The following is a 17,332-nucleotide window of genomic DNA, read 5'->3' as shown; positions in this document are numbered from 1 at the left end:
TTCAGTGATGTTAAGTACATTCATGTTGTTGTGCACCTAATCTTCAAAACTCTTTTCATCTTGCAAAACTGAAACTTCATGATCACTGAACAGCATTCTCCATTAGTATTTTCATTTAAAAAAAAAAAAATCAGTCTGGAGATGGCTTCTGAGTTTCTGCGATTCACCACCTGATATATTGAAGTTATTGAGATTCTAAGAACTGGCAAGACTTCAGAAGTTTCTGTTCAGGTGGATATTTGGATATATTCACAGAGAGGCCAGCTCACCTGAGGGCATTAGACCTAGCATCCTCCGTGGGCTCCTACGTCAGCAGAGACAAGTCAATGGAAAAGTGCTACTTTGGGCCAGATCTCAGAACACCTTTGAGCACGCAAGTCTCTTGTTCGTTGTGCTCTCGTAATCCCCACCCTGAATTATTGTTTTTTTTTTGCCCTTCCAACTCAATGCTAATGTTAAAATTTTTCACACATATAAGAGTTGAAATACTAGTACCAAGATCATCTATACATGTATCACTTAGATGAGTCCCGTCACCTTCAGTGGCAGGTATCGCTTAGATACATGTATAGTAATACATTCGTTCATATTCTGGCTTACTATACACTGTAGTAATACATTAGTTCATATTTTGGCTTACTCATTTTCTACTAAAGATATATATATATATATATACACATACACATATATATAATGAAGAAATATACGTAGTACAATCACGTGTTGCTTAATGATGGGGGTATGTTCTAAGAAATGTGTCTTCAGGCAGTTTCATTGGTGTGCAAACATTGTAGAGTGTTGCCTGGGTGGTACAGCCTACACACACCTAGGCTGTATGGTATAGTCTGGGCTCTTAGACTTGTACGGCATGTTGCTATAAGGAATACCATAGGCAACTGTAGCACAGTGCTAAGCATTTGTGTCTCTAACGATAGCTAATCTTAGAAAAGGTACAGAAAAAATAATGCTATTATAATCTTATGGAACCACCATTGTATATGCAACCCATTGTTGACTAAAGCATCATTATATGGAACATGGATACATATACATACATGTATGTACATACATAAAGAGTGCCCAAAGAATGTATACACATTTTAAGAAATGAAAACACTATTAAATTTGTAATACTTATCAATACATCAATACAACATCAAGGTCATGATTGACTTCTGCAGTTACAAGAGGGGCTCAAAGTGACTTGTATTCATCTTTTGTTGTCCGTATATAGAGTATTACAATTTTAATACAGTTTTTTTCTTTCTTAAAATGAGTATACAGTTTTTGACATCCCCTGTATATACTTCTGTAGCATTTGAAATTAGGTTATAGACATCATGACGCTTCACCCCTAAATATTTATCATTTTGCCACAGCTTGATTATATTACCTTGAGCTGTTAACTTCATTTCTCAGAACCCCGTCTTACTATAAATATGAATTGTATTTGGTAAGTTGAAGACAGCATGACACTTCACCTCTAAATACTTCAGCATGCATCTTCTAAAATTAAAGACATTCTTTGACATAATAGCAGTATCACACTTAGAAAATTAATGCTAGTTCTCTTGTAACGTCCACTATCCAGTTCACATTCAAATTTCCCCTATTCCCTCCCCCCTAAAAATATTTATAGCTGCTTTTTTCAAACTAGGATCCTATCATGATCAGTGAATTATATTTGGTTCTCTTTAGTCTTTTTCAAATTTTATTTATTTATTTTGAGGTAGGGTCTTGCTCTGTTGGGCTAGAGTGCAGGGGCTAAGCTCAAGTGATCTTCCTGCATTTGTAATCTTTGCCACCCCACCAGGCCAATTTATATATATATATTTTTTTTTCTTTTTGGCAAAGATGAGGTTTCACTATGGTGCTTAAGTGGATCTTGAACTCCTGGCCTCAAGTGATCCTCCCACCTTGGCCACTGCACCCAGCCTTTTTAGTAATTTTCAATCCAGAACAGTGCCCCCACATACATGTGTGAATATGTGTATGTGCATATACTTTTATATATACATGTGTAAAACATTGCCATTTAAAATTCACATTCTGGTCTATCTGATCACTTCCTTATGATGTTATTTACCTTTTTTTTTTTTTTTCTAGCCATGTTTTCACCCATTCTGGAAGTCATAGCCAAAGTCTGGATTAGATTTAGACTCAACATTTTGGCAAGAATGTATCCAAGGTGGTTCTAAGTGCTTCATTAAGCATCCCATTGGGGGTATAAGAAGTCAGGGTGCCCCATTATTGGATATTGATCTCTTGGTAATGTGGTGACCACATGTCTCCATTGCAAAGTCGTGTTTTCCTTCTGCATTTAGCCTGTCATTCTGTGAGTAATACTTTGGCACTGAGAGAAATATCCTATTCCCCAAAAAGAAATTTCATCCTTTTATTCTCTTGCATCCATTGATGAGCCTTTCTTAGGTCATTTATTTCTTTGGGGATTGTAGGATGGTCACTTTCCCTTTTCTGTCATTCTGACCTACTTTTGTTGGTTGACATTTTTCTCTAAAAATCTCTTTCTCATCAACAGGGGATGAACTATTACATTCCTCCTAAAAAGGTAAAGTTTTTCCCTTTAATTACTAATATGCAGAGTAAAGAGTTGAAACTCATGATTCTTTTTTTTTTTTTTTTTTATTGTTGGGGATTCATTGAGGGTACAATAAGCCAGGTTACACTGATTGCAATTGTTAGGTAAAGTCCCTCTTGCAATCATGTCTTGCCCCCATAAAGTGTGACACACACCAAGGCCCCACCCCCCTCCCTCCGTCCCTCTTTCTGCTCCCCCCATAACCTTAATTGTCATTAATTATCCTCATATCAAAATTGACACTCATGATTCTTAAGCTAAGAAGGGACAAGGTCAAGGAGTAGTGTGCTAGCATGTCAAGAAGATGCACGTGTAGCGTGAAACCATAATCAAAGGGAAATCTTAGAAAGTGAGCTTTGGAGTGCAAACCCCAGGAAGTAAAGTGTGATCCAGTCTTTGTTGGTAGAGCATGAGTTTAAAAAGATGGAGAAACCTAATGCCACATTATACTTTATACCATGATCCCATTATACTTTAATTTGGCAAAGAAGAAGATAATTACACTTAAAATAATCCTTCTCTTACCTTCCAGAGGGTAGCCTGGAATGTAGCCTGGGCCCAGGAATCACTAAAGTTAAATTGTAGAGCATGGCAAGTGATACTCTGCAGGTTGTGAGGCAGAACTTCCTGCATCCCTGACTCAGTAGAAGGTGACCAAACACCCAAGGGAGGATAGGATATGGAAGGCACTGCGCTATGTGGCTGGTGAAGGTGGGACTGCAGTGCCTGGGAACTCTGATGGTACATAGACAGTCAAATGTGTGGCTCAAATGCCCTGAAGCATTTGAAGGAAGAGATTTCAGTCTGCCCTCATTCTGGGTCTGAGACCTTTGACTTAAGGGCAGAGGCTATTTGTTTTGTGGTTCTACGTGGAGCATAGTAGAGGGTGTATGTGGTATGGAAGGAGCCAAGTTAATGTTTGCAGAATGAATGGGAGCGCCGTGCACAGGCAGTAGGGATGGCTGAATTTGAGCATTCAGGGCATTCCACAGGGAGGGAAGAGCATAATACATAATAAGCAAAGTCCTTGAGGGCTATGTGTTGCTTTTGGAAAAAAAAAGTTATGGTAAAACTCCATTAATACCAAAGAGAAACAGCTCTAACTTATTCCACTGGTAGATTCATTTGATGCCCAATGCAATGCAGACTTTAATGAAGTAGAGTTTTTAGGAAACAGACTCCTTTTTCCTTTGATAATATTTGTGTGTGTTTTGCTTTCTCTGTTGGGGTGCTGGGGGAAAGGTTATTCTTTCTGTCTCATACATACACACATACACACACTTTTTAGGTCTTGCTGCCCAATTACTTTTTAAGTTCTTTTCTATTATAATCAGTGTTGTACTAGCAAATGTTTAGCAACCTGCTCTCTCTAAAAAAATTGCACAGGGGCGGCCCCTGTGGTTCAGTGAGCAGGGCGCCAGCCCCATATACCGAGGGTGGCGGGTTCAAGCCCAGCCCTGGCCAAACTGCAACAAAAAAATAGCCGGGCGTTGTGGCAGGCGCCTGTGGTCCCAGCTGCTCGGGAGGCTGAGGCAAGAGAATCGCCTAAGCCCAGGAGTTGGAGGTTGCTGTGAGCTGTGTGACGCCACGGCACTCTACCGAGGGCAATAAAGTGAAACTCTGTCTCTACAAAAAAAAAAATTGCACATATACATATATAGTAGAACCTCTGTAAGTTGACCACCCAAACAAACTGGTCAACATAAGAAACTAGGCCTACTGTACTAATATGTATATGTGGTGCATGTCCACTCCATGAAAATTAGGTCAAATTAAGGAGGTGGTCAATGTAGGAAAGTCAGCAACTATGGAGTGGATATCTACTATATGTATTTATTATAAATTTTGCTGATAAAAAGATTGGCATATAATTTACAAATAAAATATCTAATACTCTTTATTATAAATTTCATATAGTCAATAGATTCTCACCAAATGCTTTTGTTAATTTTTGCCAAAGTCTTGTATCCCCTGGCCAATTTAAAATTTTAATTGGCAAACAAATATAAATTCCACATAAATGTTGGCTGATATTTTCATTTAAGTCAGTGAGAAAGTTGAAAGTGAATGTTAGAACTTCACTTAATTTTTGGTAAAGTGAGTAACCCCCTTGTTGAACTGGATAATAGTTTTCAAGTACTAAAAGAATATGATTTTTTTTTTTTTTTTGCAGTTTTTGGCTGGGGCCGGGTTTGAACCCGCCACCTCTAGTATATGGGGCCAGCATCCTACTCCTTGAGCCACTGGTGCTGCTCAAGAATATGACATTTTTTTGTACTATTCACAATACAGCTATTGACATGATATATAGTCATCTCTTGGTATATGAGGGGGATTGATTCCAGGACCTTGCAAGAATACCAAAATCCATGGATGCCCAAGTCCCTTATAGAAAAAAGTGTAGGAGTTACATATAACCTACGTAAATCTTCCCATACCCCCTTAAATCATCTCTGGATTACTTATAATACCTAATACCATGTAAATTCTTTGTTATACTGTATTGTTTAGGGAATAATGACAAAAAAGAAAAGTCTGTACATGTTCAGTACAGGCACAACTATCCTTTTTTTCCCTCAAAATATTTTCAGCTTCAAAATATTTTCCCTCAAAATATTCAGTTGGTTGAATCTGCAGTTAGTTGAATCTGCAGATTTGGAACTCATGGATATGGAGGTCCAACTGTACTTTTAAATTTAATGAGTTATTAAATTTTTCTCCATCACTTTCTTAAATCTAGATAATAAAAAAGTAATAAATCAGTCCTTAGCATTTGATGTTTCCATGATGTAAACTCTCCTACCACTGCATTTCAAGCTGTCAGTGTGATACCACTAAACTCGGAGTTGGGAAGAAATGTGCATTAGCACACTGTTAGCTGGGCACATTGGCTCACACCTGTAATCCTAGCACTCACACCTGTAATGGATTGTTTGAGCTCAGAAATTTGAGACCAGCCTGAGCAAAAATGAGACCCTGTCTCTAATAAAAATAGAAAAACTAGCCAGGCATTGTGGTACATGCCTGTAGTTCCAGCTACAAGGGTTTGAGGTTGCTGTGAGCTTTGATGGTGCCGTGGCACTAGAGCCAGGGCAACAGAGTGAGACTCTGTCTCAAAAAAAAAAAAAAGTGTATGTGTGTATGCACACACACACACACACACACACGCATATATATGATTTCCACAATGAATGTAAATGAATTCAAGAGCAGGAGTTGTATCCTATGATCCACTGGCAAAATCCAGCTGCCTGTTTTTATAAATAAAGTTTTATTGGAACACAGCCACATTCCTTCATGTATGTATTGTCTCTGATTGCTTTTGCACTGTGTCAGCTAAGTAGAGTAGTTAAGACAAAGACAGTATGGTCCCCAAAGCCTAAAATATTTACTACCATGCTATTTCTAGAAAAAGTTGCCAATCCTTGTTCAAAGTATAGTAAAATGTAGCAAGATAGATAGAAAATGATGAATTTTGAGTATTTACTCTTTACCTTTAATATATTTCATTGTAAGCATATATGATTTTAAAAAAAAATTGACAATTGATTCACCATATTCCTGAAAATATAACAATCGGCTCTTGTGAGACTTTACACGCTGGATCTAGCTTACCACTGCAAGGCTCTGAGGGCCTCAGCTTTTAGTGCCAAAAAATGAAGCTGTCACTATTAGGCAGAAACAGCTGACAATACCAGATTGGAGGAGGAGGCACAATAAGAAGAGTTTGAGCTACTTGAAATTGTGGTCTAATTGTCCATAGAAATCAGAAGAAAGCAATTTTGAGGTTAGTTTTCATATGATGGTTTTTCCTTTTTTTTCCCCTTGTCTTAGGGTCTGGGGTTTGTTTTGGTTTTTCAAATGAGTTTTCTTCAGAGCTAATTTAAAAAGCCAATACAGCATGCTTTCCTTACCAAATTTTGTGAGCATCTGTCTCAGTCCCATTCAGCTCCTGACAGACGCCCAGAACTCCCACAGATGTTCTGTGTCCCAAGAAAGTCTGACTTCCTGTTGCTGGCCACGAGCAGGAGGAGAGGTGGTCCCACCAGTTGCATTTTGCAGGGGTTTTCCTTGCCGCCATTTCCTGCCAGTTGCCTTTGAATAGATTACAGATGGTCAGAAAAAGGCTTCTTGGCACAGTGAGAGGACCATTCTCCAGTGCTTTGTGGGAAAGGATTTATAACACCATGGCAATTTATGCCTACCAAGAATGGGCCCGGCTGTCACAGCCTCGTAGGGAAAACCAGCTGCCTGTGGAGACAGAGTCTATGGGTAGAGGGACTGGGCAGGCAGAGGAGGATTTTTAAGTTTTATGTGGCCCTTTCATCCAGTTGGCTTTCAGACTGCCACATGTCCCAGGGCGTTAGGCATTGGTTCCCTAGGGAAGTAGTTATTAAGATAATGCTCTTGGTATATCAAGCACTTATGGGACGGATAATAAATCCTCATGTCTTTTCAAGAAGAGGTAAAGACACATGCTGCTATTTCCCTTTTTTTTTTGGAAATAGAGTCTTGCTGTATTGCCCAGGCGAGAGTGCAGTGACATCATCATAGCTCCCTGCCACTGCAGGTGGACACTTCACCTCCTGGGCTCAAGCAGACCTCCTGCCTCAGCCTCCTGGGTAGCTGGGACTACAGGTGCCCACCACCATGCGCAGCTTAGTTTTCTATTTTTTGTAGACACAGGGTCTCCCTATATTGTTCAGGCTGGTCTTGAACTCCTGGCTTAAGCTGTCTTCCCACCTAAGCTTCCCAAAGTGCTAGGATTATAGGCATGAGCTACTGCACCTGGACTCTTTTCTTTTTTAAAGTCATAGTATGGAACATATTTAATTTTTAAACTTATAAAAATATATATAACATAAAATTTACTATTTTAACCATTTTAAAGTATATAATCCCGTGGCACTAACATTCACAATGTTACATAACCATCACCACTGCCCATCCATTTCCAGAACTTTTCCATCATCCCGAACAGAAACTCTGTACCCAGTAAACAATAACATCCCATTCCTTCCTCCCCTCAGCTGGTCCCCTCTTTCTACTTTCTGTCTCTACGAACTTGCCTATTCTAGGTACCTCACATAAGGGGGATCATTCTGTATTTGTCTCTCTGTGACTGGTTTATTTCACTAAATATGATGTTTTGAAGATTTTTATGGTGTAGCATATTCCAGAATTTCCTCCTGTTTTTTGTTTGTATGTTTGTTTGTTTTTTGAGGCAGAGTCCCTCTTTGTTACCCATGGTAGAATGCCATGGCATTACAGCTCATAGGAACTTCAAATTCTTGGGCTAAAGCTATTCTCTTGCCTCAGCCTCCTGAGTAGCTAGCACTATAGGCATCCACCATAGCACCTGGTTATTTTTAGAGATGAGGTCTTGCTCTGGCTCAGGCTGGTCTTGAACTGGTGAACTCAGGCAATCCACCCATCTCAGCCTCCCAGAGTGCTAGGATTACAGGCTTGAGCCACCACACCCAGCCTATATTCCTTCCTTTTTAAGGGTGAAAAATTTTCCATCGCGTGTATATCCTGTATTTTGTTTAGCCACTCATCTGTTGATGGATATTTGGGTAGTTCTGTCTTTTGGCCATTGTGAATAATACTGCTGTGAACATGGATATATCTTTTCCCATTTTTGAGGGAGTCAAGTGGAGGCCTGGAGATAATGGCTTTGTCTGGGATGACTCCTCGGCTCATTTGAGGGGGCACCACTCAGGTGTACTTCTCTGTCAAAGCTGTTTGCTGGCTCGGGGGTCAGATCGAGCTGGCACTAAGCTTGCCAACCTGTACACCCTCCCGCAGTGTCGGACCAGAGGAGGTGCCCTTTCCTAACTTGCTCAAACTTTGTGGTCCAGAGGAGCCCTGCCAGGGCCGAATGTGTGAGAGGCCAGGATTGCACATGGCACTTTCTGGGGAGGAGATGAAAGATTGTTGGGCAGAGGACACGTGGTGAGGTTTAGGAAGATGGAACTAACTGGGTCAAGATTCCTGGGATTGTGTTTCCTTCCGCCTAAAAACAGGACAACTGTGGGAGGCTATGGGGCAAGGCCTGGTGACCTGCCTTTGGGAGATGAGGGGTCATTACACTGTGAAGGCCCGGCTGGCAGAACAGGGCCACCCTTTGGGTAGATGCTAAATGGACCAACAGAATTTGTCAGGGATAGGAGAGAGGCAGGGCCTCTGGGGACAGGGTATGGATGACATGGGGCTCAAGGCCTAGAACAGGAAAGAAAGTGGTGGAACGTCCCAGAGAACAAGGGAAGATGGTACAGAGAACCCAGAAGAGAAGCCCGCATAGCAGATGTGATAAATAGCTACATTCTTTCTGACCAAAGATGGTGGGAGGAGGAGGAGGAAAGAGAAGTGGTGACATTTTTCCATGATAAAATCATTCAGCACTTACTGTGCACAGGGTGTAAGAGGGACACAGAATAGTGATTCTTGACTTGTGATCCGTGAAGCTCTCCAATTGCACAAAGAATCTTGGAGGCTTGAGGGCATATTTTGTGTGTGCACAGTTTTCCTGTGGCTCCTTGAAGATATGGGAGTCCTTTGCCCTTTCCAAAAAAAAAGCGTTTACAGAAATTTTGCAGCTTGGACACACATGTGCTCAGATACAACAAGAGAGTGAGCCACATGGGAAAGGGATAGACAAGGAAGGAATTTGTGTACTGCTTTAAACGTTGAATTTTGGTGTCGAGTTTTTTGTTTGCTTGTTTTTTGTTTTTGTTTTTGTTTTGAGACAGAGTCTCACTCCCTTGCCCAGACTAGGGTGCCATGATATCAAGCCTAGCTCACAGCAACTTCAGACTCCTAGATTCAAGCTATCTTTCTGCCTCAACCTCCCAAGTAGCTGGGACTAGAGGTGCCTGCCACAACATCTGGCTGTTTTTTGTATTTTTCGTATAGATGAGGTCTCACTCTTGCTCAGGCTGGTCTTGAACTCCTGAGCTTAATTGATCCCTTTGCCTAAGCCTCCCGGAGTCCTAGGACTACAGGCATGAGCCACCACACCCTCCTGGTGCTGGCGTTTGTGACACTTGTGAATGTCCCTTGAGGAAGTGTCCCCCCTTAGGTTGGGGTGGAGGGCTGGGGATAGCCAATTTAAAATCTAGCCTTACGGACACAATGGTGTTCAGGCTTTTCCATGGAGACAGGCCAACAGAGATACAAGGAAAGAAAAGTAATGTGTTGTGAATGTGGTGTGTTAGCTGCAGAAGCTAATTTAAACCCCACCCCTGTGTAGAGGACTTGCCAGTGTGGAGGGAAACGTGCAAACTTTGCAGTTGGGTCCTGGTTGATGTGTCAGCCCTGTTCTGCTCTCTGTGTGGCTTTGGACTGGCTGCCTTGCCTCCCTCTGCCTCAGCTTGCTCATTTGGACAGCAGAGACAGTCCCAGGAAGGGTTATGGATAACTCACCAGCTGACACACTGTTGATGGTCAGAAAATGGCAGCTGTTATTATTGCTTACTGGAGGGGGCAGGTCTAACTAAACCCAATAGTTTCCACAGGTTAACTGCAGGCTTGTGCATGAGTTGACAGATGAGCAAAAAAAGGGGCCAGAATTTGAGAACAAAGGGAGAAGGTGTAGTGGGAAGAAGAGTTTGGAAGCATCTAAGTGAAGAGGTGGGCTATAAGGAAGGGGGCCATGGAAGGAATGAGAACTGCAGTGAAGGGTCTTGGGGTGGAAACTGGCTTTCTGCCCCTTTTTGATACCTCATTCGCCCCGGGCCTACACACCGGAGCCCTACCTCCAGGGCATTTGCAGAGACTGGGGAGCCAGAAGGGGCAGTGGGAGCTCCTGAGGGGATCTCCCTGCAGGCAAATGAGGATCACTTTACAAATAGGCCTGTGGAGGTTATGAGTCCCCTTCTGCAGACAGAGGGGGGCGTGCAGTGTCTGGCAGCAGAAGCCTGTGCTCTCTCTTCAGGATGCACAGGGTTCTAGGCCTCTGGAGTCAGAGGGGCCTGGGTTTGGTTCAGAGGAAAGTCATATAATCCCTTAGGACCTCAGTTTTTCTGTCTGTGTTAATGGAATGATCACAGGTACTTCACTGGGTTATTGGAAAGATTAAGTGAACACACAGTGGTCAGCCCGTTTTGTTGCCATTGTGTATGCCCCAGGAGGGAAGACTTAGTGTGTCATTCAGAACTAGGCTTCCTGGTCGTCCTGTTGTGGACACAGCGCCTCAGTGAGGGCACTGTTCTCAATGCCATGGGACATGACGGCTCATGAGGGAAGGCCATCTAGAAATAGCCCATAAACCAGGGCCCTAGACCGGGAGCCAGGAGCCTGCAAACCTGCCACTTCTTTTAGAACATCGGTTCTACTCCGATTCTAAGGGAAAGTTTTTTTTTTTTTTTTTAATCATTCTATTTCACCGACTCTAAAATGCCATTTATTGTAAGATACATTGTTAGTTTATATAACACTGAGAAAAAACAGCCAATTAAACTACAGCCACTGTCAATTCTAAGACTTTTACTGATTTTAAAGATGTTACAGCTCAGAACTAATAAAATGCAGGAAGGTAAAAATAGAGTGCAAAGCAAAATTTACATTAATTTTTAAGATAAAGCACAAAATTTTAAGAAACACAGAAAGCTCTTGGTGTAGCCCGAGAATGTGAAGGCGCATCTGAAACATGCCACCCCTTCAGGGGAACTGTTTAGAAGGTTAAAGACAGCTGGGGCTTGATTTCCCTGTGCGTTGAGGGGGAAAGCAGGAGGGAAGGAAGTGGCCCAGACTTCAGAACACCCATTGTCATCCAGGGGCCTGAACATCCTCAGGGAGTCCCAGTGACCTCAAGGGTCCTGGAGAAGGGTTTGTGTTCCTTTCACTCAGGAAGGAAGATCTACATACAGTACTTTCAGCAGGAGAGAAGGGATGGAACCACAGATCCGCACCCCTCAGTAAGAGAGGCTGCTACCTGTGATGCAGGTCTTGTGGTATAGCCTGTGTGACCCGCAGGATAGCGCATCTCCCAGTAGGCTCCTAGCCCTGATATTTTGGAGTATGGGTGGAGGTTTGGCAGGGGCAACCAGCCTTGCCCTTAAAAACTCCTGGCATGTCTCAGGTATGTCGGAGGGAGTATGATGGAACTCCCATCTTCCTGCCAGGCCCTCCCCTCTCCTACCTGCTTATCACCACGCTGGGACAGCCCCTGGGCAGTGTGACCTTGTCAGGGAGTGTGCCTGGCATGATGGTGCTCACCACAGTCAGCTGGTCCCCTCTCTCTGCCACAGTCCTTGGCAAGAAAGTGGACTTGCACTACAGGCTCTGTTGAGACTGCTCATCTACCCTCTTGGCACCCCATGGTGATGGCTTGTCCAGTCCAGAAAAGAAAACTAACAATAGGGTGGTAATGATGGTGCTGGCCAGACTCGGTGGAGCATTTTTATTTGTTGGAGTGCAATGTCCTGGGGATGGGAGGGGAGGGCCGGGGTTCCATGGAGCTTGTAGATGGGGAAATAGAGAGAGGGGACCAGGTGATTCATTAAGGTGATACCTAGCGGTGGCTGAGAGGTTTAGCAAGAGTCTGCAAGGAGAGGAGGCCAGTCCAGGGATTAAGGATATGCTTTATTTTAAAGGAGCAGAATGGAGTCTGACCAGAAGTCAGCTCAGCTCATACAGTTTCAAGGGACTTTTATTAGTATAGTTGGAATGTGGAGGCGGAGTCATGAGTCAGAGTCCTAAGGACTTCTTCCCCATATTGGCCCCAGGCCTATAGTCAGCAGTGCACTGGAGACCCCAGAGAGGAGCGGGGAGACAGTGGCCCAGCCCTAAGGGTGGCTCTGGGCTAGAAATGCAGATGGTCCCTGAGCCCAGGAGCAGCGAACTGTAGGCCAGCCACACTGAGCTGGCACTCAAGGACAGTCAGGGCTTCGATGAGTATATTTATTTAGTGTTCCTTTTCTTAAGGCAAAAGAAAAAAAATTTTTTTTTTTTTCTGAGACAGAGTCTCACTTTGTTGCCCTCAGAGTGCCACGACATCATATCGCGCAGCAAGCTCAAGCTCCTGGGCTCAAGAGATTATCTTTCCTTAGCCTCCTGGGTAGCTGGGTCTACAGGTGCCTGCCACAACACCTGGCTAGTTTTTCTATTTTTAGTAGAGATGGCATCTCACTCTTGCTCAGGCTGGTCTTGAACTCCTGAGCTCAAGCAATCCACTGACCTCGGCCTCCCAGAGTGCTAGGATTACAGGCATGAACCACCACACCTGGTCCTACAAAAGAAAATCTTAATGCTCAAAAATTCTCACTGTACAAGATACACGTCAGCAAAGGAAGAAAAGAACTAGCTTCTACTCCTGTCACCTGGAATTGACCAACATTGACCCTTTTTTTTTTGTCTACGACTTAGAAAAATGGAATAATTTTGTACTGTGTTGATTATAGTGAATATTGCGTATCCAAGTTATTAAGTATTCTTTGTATATGTGTTTTATAATTTATTTAACCAGTTCCCTGTCATTGGATATAGTGGTTGTTTTCCGTTTTTCATTGTTAAAAATAATATTGCAACCACATGGATATCCTTATAGCTAAATTTTTGTATACACTCATGATTATTCCTAAAGCATAAATTCTTAGAAGCGAAATGCTGAGTCTAGGAGTGTGCTATTTTTGAGGCTTTTGATACTATTGCTGAATTGCTCTCTAGAAATATTGTTCCAATTAATATTCCCATCAGGAGTATATGAGAGTGACCATTATCTGAATTCTGGCCAGTATCTTATCAAGGATTATCAAATATTTGATGATTTAATAGGTTCAAATGTTGTCTTTTTTAAAATTTGCACTCTCACAGTTACTAATAAGGTTGAACATTTCTCACATATTTGTTAGCGTTGGTTATGTTCTTGTGTGGATTGCTTTTTCATGGTTTTTACTTAGTTTTTTGTGGGTTTTGCTTAGTTTTCTATTGGTCTATTAATCTTTTTCTCATTGTTTTATAAGAACCCTCTATAGAGCAAGACTAATTTACCATGTCTGTCATATTTGGGTCACATGATTTGTAAAAAATCTTAATGCTAAAAATTCTCTTATCTGATCTTGCCTGAAGGACCAAAGTAGCTAGGAAAATATAAATTCCCAGATAATTGTCAAACCACATGGCAGGTATTACTGAATGCTGGCAAGGGCCATTAGAGTTAGTAATTATACTGACAAGACAGTACTAATAATAAAACTACCATTTCTTGAGCAATTATTACGTACCAGACTTTTGGCATATTGTACTTTGCCTTTCAGTCCTATCACCCTGCAAACAGCTGAGCAAACTGGTGCTGAAAAAAATTAAGAAGCTCGCTTAAGATCATGCAGCTAACAAGTGGCAGAGTCCGGATTTGCACCTGGGTCTGTCCATCTCTGCCACTTACGTATTTTCTACAGTCCCGAGCTCTCATTCTTGGGGTAAACAATGATTTTACAAGCCAGGGCTTCCTCGTGGGCTTGGCTTAGAGAAGTCACCCCATTCCCAATTTTGTTGGCCCTTACTGCTGTTCATTGTTTCTCTGCTATCCTGTTCCCTAGCCCTTCCAACTTGCATGATTTCTCTTCGGTCCTAGAGGTCCTATCTGATTGTTTTGCTGCTGACAAAGAAGCCCACCAAAATACCGGGATGTGATTTTTCTCCCAAATTTCGGGATCAGAAGGTAAAACTAGATTTATCTAATCCTTAATCTTAAGGCGAATTCCCAATTCTCTCTCCCTTTGAGACAGAGAAGGAAGTTGGGCAGCACAAGGTAAATGGTCTTGAGATTCACCTGTGCAGAGACTGTGCCTTCCAATGTAGTTTCTTCTCTGTGATGCTCAGCTGACCCTGTGACTCACTTTTGTGTATATTTGTGTTTCAGTAATAGCTTTATTGAGAAATAGTTCATATGCCATAAAATTCACCCCTCTTCTAAAGTGTTTGACTCTGTTTTTGGTATGTTCATGAAGTTGTGCGACTAACCCCACTATCTAATTGAAAAACATTTTCATTACCCCAGCAAGAAACTTTATAACCATTAGCAGTCAGCCACCATTCCCTCCTTCCCCCAGTCCCTGGCAAACACTAATCTTTCTGTCTCTATAGATTGGCCAATCCTGAACATTTCATATAAGTGGGAGTATATAATAGGTGTCCCTTTATGTGTGGCTTCTTTCACTTAACATAATGTTTTTAAGGTTTATCCATATTGTAGCAGGTATCAGTGCTTTGTTCCCTTTTAATGGCTGAATAGTATTCCATTGTAAGATATACCACACTCTGTTTATCCATTCATCAGTTGATGGACATTTGGGTTATTTCTACCTTTCAGCTATTGTGAATTGTGCTACTGTGAACATTTGTATACAAGTTTTCATATGGACATACCTTTTCAGTTCTCTTGGACATATACCAAAGAGTAGAATTGCTGGATCGCATGTTGACTCCATGCTTGCCTTTTTGAAAAACTGCCAGACTATTTTCCAAAGCTGCTGTACTTATTTAAGTTTCTACCAGCAATATATGAGGGCTCTAATTTCTCCACATTCTTGCTAATATTTTTTATTCTTTGTCTTTTTTGTTACAGCCATCCTGGTGGGTAGGAAGTGGTATCTCCTTGTAGTTTTGATTTGCATTTCCCTATTGACTTATCGGTGTTAACCATCTTTTAATGTCCATATTGGCATATACCGACCATCTGCTTTACAGAAATGTTTCTTAAATTCTTTGGCCATTTCCCACCCCCGCCAGGAGATGGGGTCTCACTATGTTACCTGGGCTGGCCTCAAACTCCTAGGCTCAAGTGATCCTCCTGCCTTAGCCTCCCAAGTAGCTATTAAACGATTTCTCCTTCTGTTAAGTTATAAGAGTTCTTTATATATTCTGGACTTAAGTTTCTTATCAGATATATCATTTGCAAATATTTTTTCCCATTCTGTGGGTTGTCTTTTTGTTTTCTTGATAATGTCTTATTTCTGATCCTGGGGAGAAGGCTTTCAGTCTTTTACCATTAATTATTATACATTGGATTAGCCGTGGGCTTTTCATAAATACCTTTATCAAGTTGAGGAAGCTTCCTTGCATTCCTAGTTTGTGGAGTGCTTTTATTATGAAGGGTGTTGGATTTTGTCTAGTGCATCATTTGGTTTTGTCCATTAAGACGATTATTTGGTTTTGTCCTTTATTCCGTTAATATGGTGAATTACATGGGTTGGTTTTCATATGTTGAACCGCTCTACATTTTCACTTGTCTATGACATATAGTCCTTTTTATATATTGCTGAATTTGGTTTGCTAGTTTCTTGTTGGGGATTTCTACACCTCTGTTTGTAAGGGATTTGATCTTTAGTTTTCTGATGATATCATCGTCTGGTAGGGTAATACTGGCTTCCTAAGGGTTGGAGAGAGTTCCCTGTGGTTCCCCCTTGACCAGTAGAGTATAGCAGAAGTGATGCCGTGTGACGTCTAAGGTTGCAGGAGCCTTGCAACTTCTACTTGAGTTTCTTGAAACACTCTCTGCTGGATGCTGCCAGTGTATAAGAAGCCCGAGCCACTTGGGCTGTGGGCCCTCCAGTCAGTGTCACTAGCTGACAGTGAGCATCAGGTTTACCAGCCACGTAAATAGGCTGTCTTGGACATCAGCCTAGTAGATTTTTCAAATGACTATAGCTTCAGGTGGCGACATCTGATCCTAAGGGAAAACTCCCAACTGAGTTTGGTCAATTGATAGAACAAATTGTGGTTGTAAGCCACAAAGTTTTGAGGTAGTTTATCACACAGTAATACATAGAGCAAGAATCCATTGGCCCCAGCCATGCTTGGGCCATTCCTTTCTCTAAGAATTGTGGATGCACACGATGGTATTTTTCTTCTCTCCCACATCTGGGGAAAGCCCTGAAAAAGGATGAAATGGTCAGAAGAGGGAAAAGAAGAGGGAACCTGAGGCCTGAAACGTCACTCCTAGGTAACCACCATCCAAGTGGTGGCTAGTGGCCTGTACCCAGCTGTACTCTGCCTCTGCTCTTGGCAGACCTCCTCAAAGGCTCACAGGGCCTGTAGCTACTTTTCTATCCCTTTACTGCAGAAAGGTTTTCTTCTGGGAGTGCCCAGCCCTAACCTTGGCTGGCATTTTGGGTAGAGCTGTCGGGAGACATTTATCCTTAGCTCCTAGACTTTTTTCAGGCCTGAAATTGGTCTGCCAGCTGAACATCTCAGAGCCTCTTGCTAATCCTACCTTTTAAGCACATGGACAGTTGGGCTGCCTTTCTAAAGCCAAGAAGACCCACAAAAGACAGATGTGACCCAGTAAAGAGAAGCCTAGCAGGGTGGGCCTAGCTGGATATGAAAGCTTCTGCGGACCAGTGCAGTTTTTCCAAATACCACCCTGTCCCTGGGGGGCCACTATCACTTGCTACACGTAGGAACTGACCAGAGGAACCTGTGGGTTAATTATTCAGTTTCCCTGCTGCAGTCTGCATGGGTCGGCTTTGTGTGCATGCACCAAGCTCACTTCATTTGAAGAAAAGCCCAAGATTTCATATCTTTTACCTCAATTTCTATAATATCAAGAACCTAAAGATGTACTGTACGTGAAAAGATGCTCAACATCACTAGCCATTAGGGACATACAAATCAAAATCACCATGAGATACCACTTTACATCTGATAGGATGACTATAACCATAGGGTTGTTTTTTTTTTTCTTTTAAATAAAAAAGAAAGTTACAAGTTTTGGTGAGGATGTAGAGAAAT

General features: G+C 42.1%; 1 protein-coding gene across 9 annotated transcripts in view; it reads left to right on the top strand.

Annotated features, from left to right (window-relative positions):
* The window catches only part of ATXN7L1 (ataxin 7 like 1), a 248,010-nt gene that overhangs the window by 13,976 nt on the left and 216,702 nt on the right, over positions 1-17,332 (top strand). Inside the window, exon 1 of one of the 9 annotated variants that reach the window (XM_053608609.1) lies at positions 14,069-14,261. The exons of the other annotated variants lie outside the window; for them this stretch is intronic. The gene's annotated coding sequence lies outside the window, so the exon portion shown is untranslated. Of the gene's footprint in view, positions 1-14,068; positions 14,262-17,332 lie in introns of those variants that run through there. 9 annotated transcript variants of the gene reach the window in all.

This window comes from Nycticebus coucang, chromosome 11 (assembly GCF_027406575.1).
Source record: "Nycticebus coucang isolate mNycCou1 chromosome 11, mNycCou1.pri, whole genome shotgun sequence".
NCBI classification, from domain to species: domain Eukaryota; kingdom Metazoa; phylum Chordata; class Mammalia; order Primates; family Lorisidae; genus Nycticebus; species Nycticebus coucang.
This window is presented reverse-complemented; position numbering and strand designations above follow the sequence as displayed.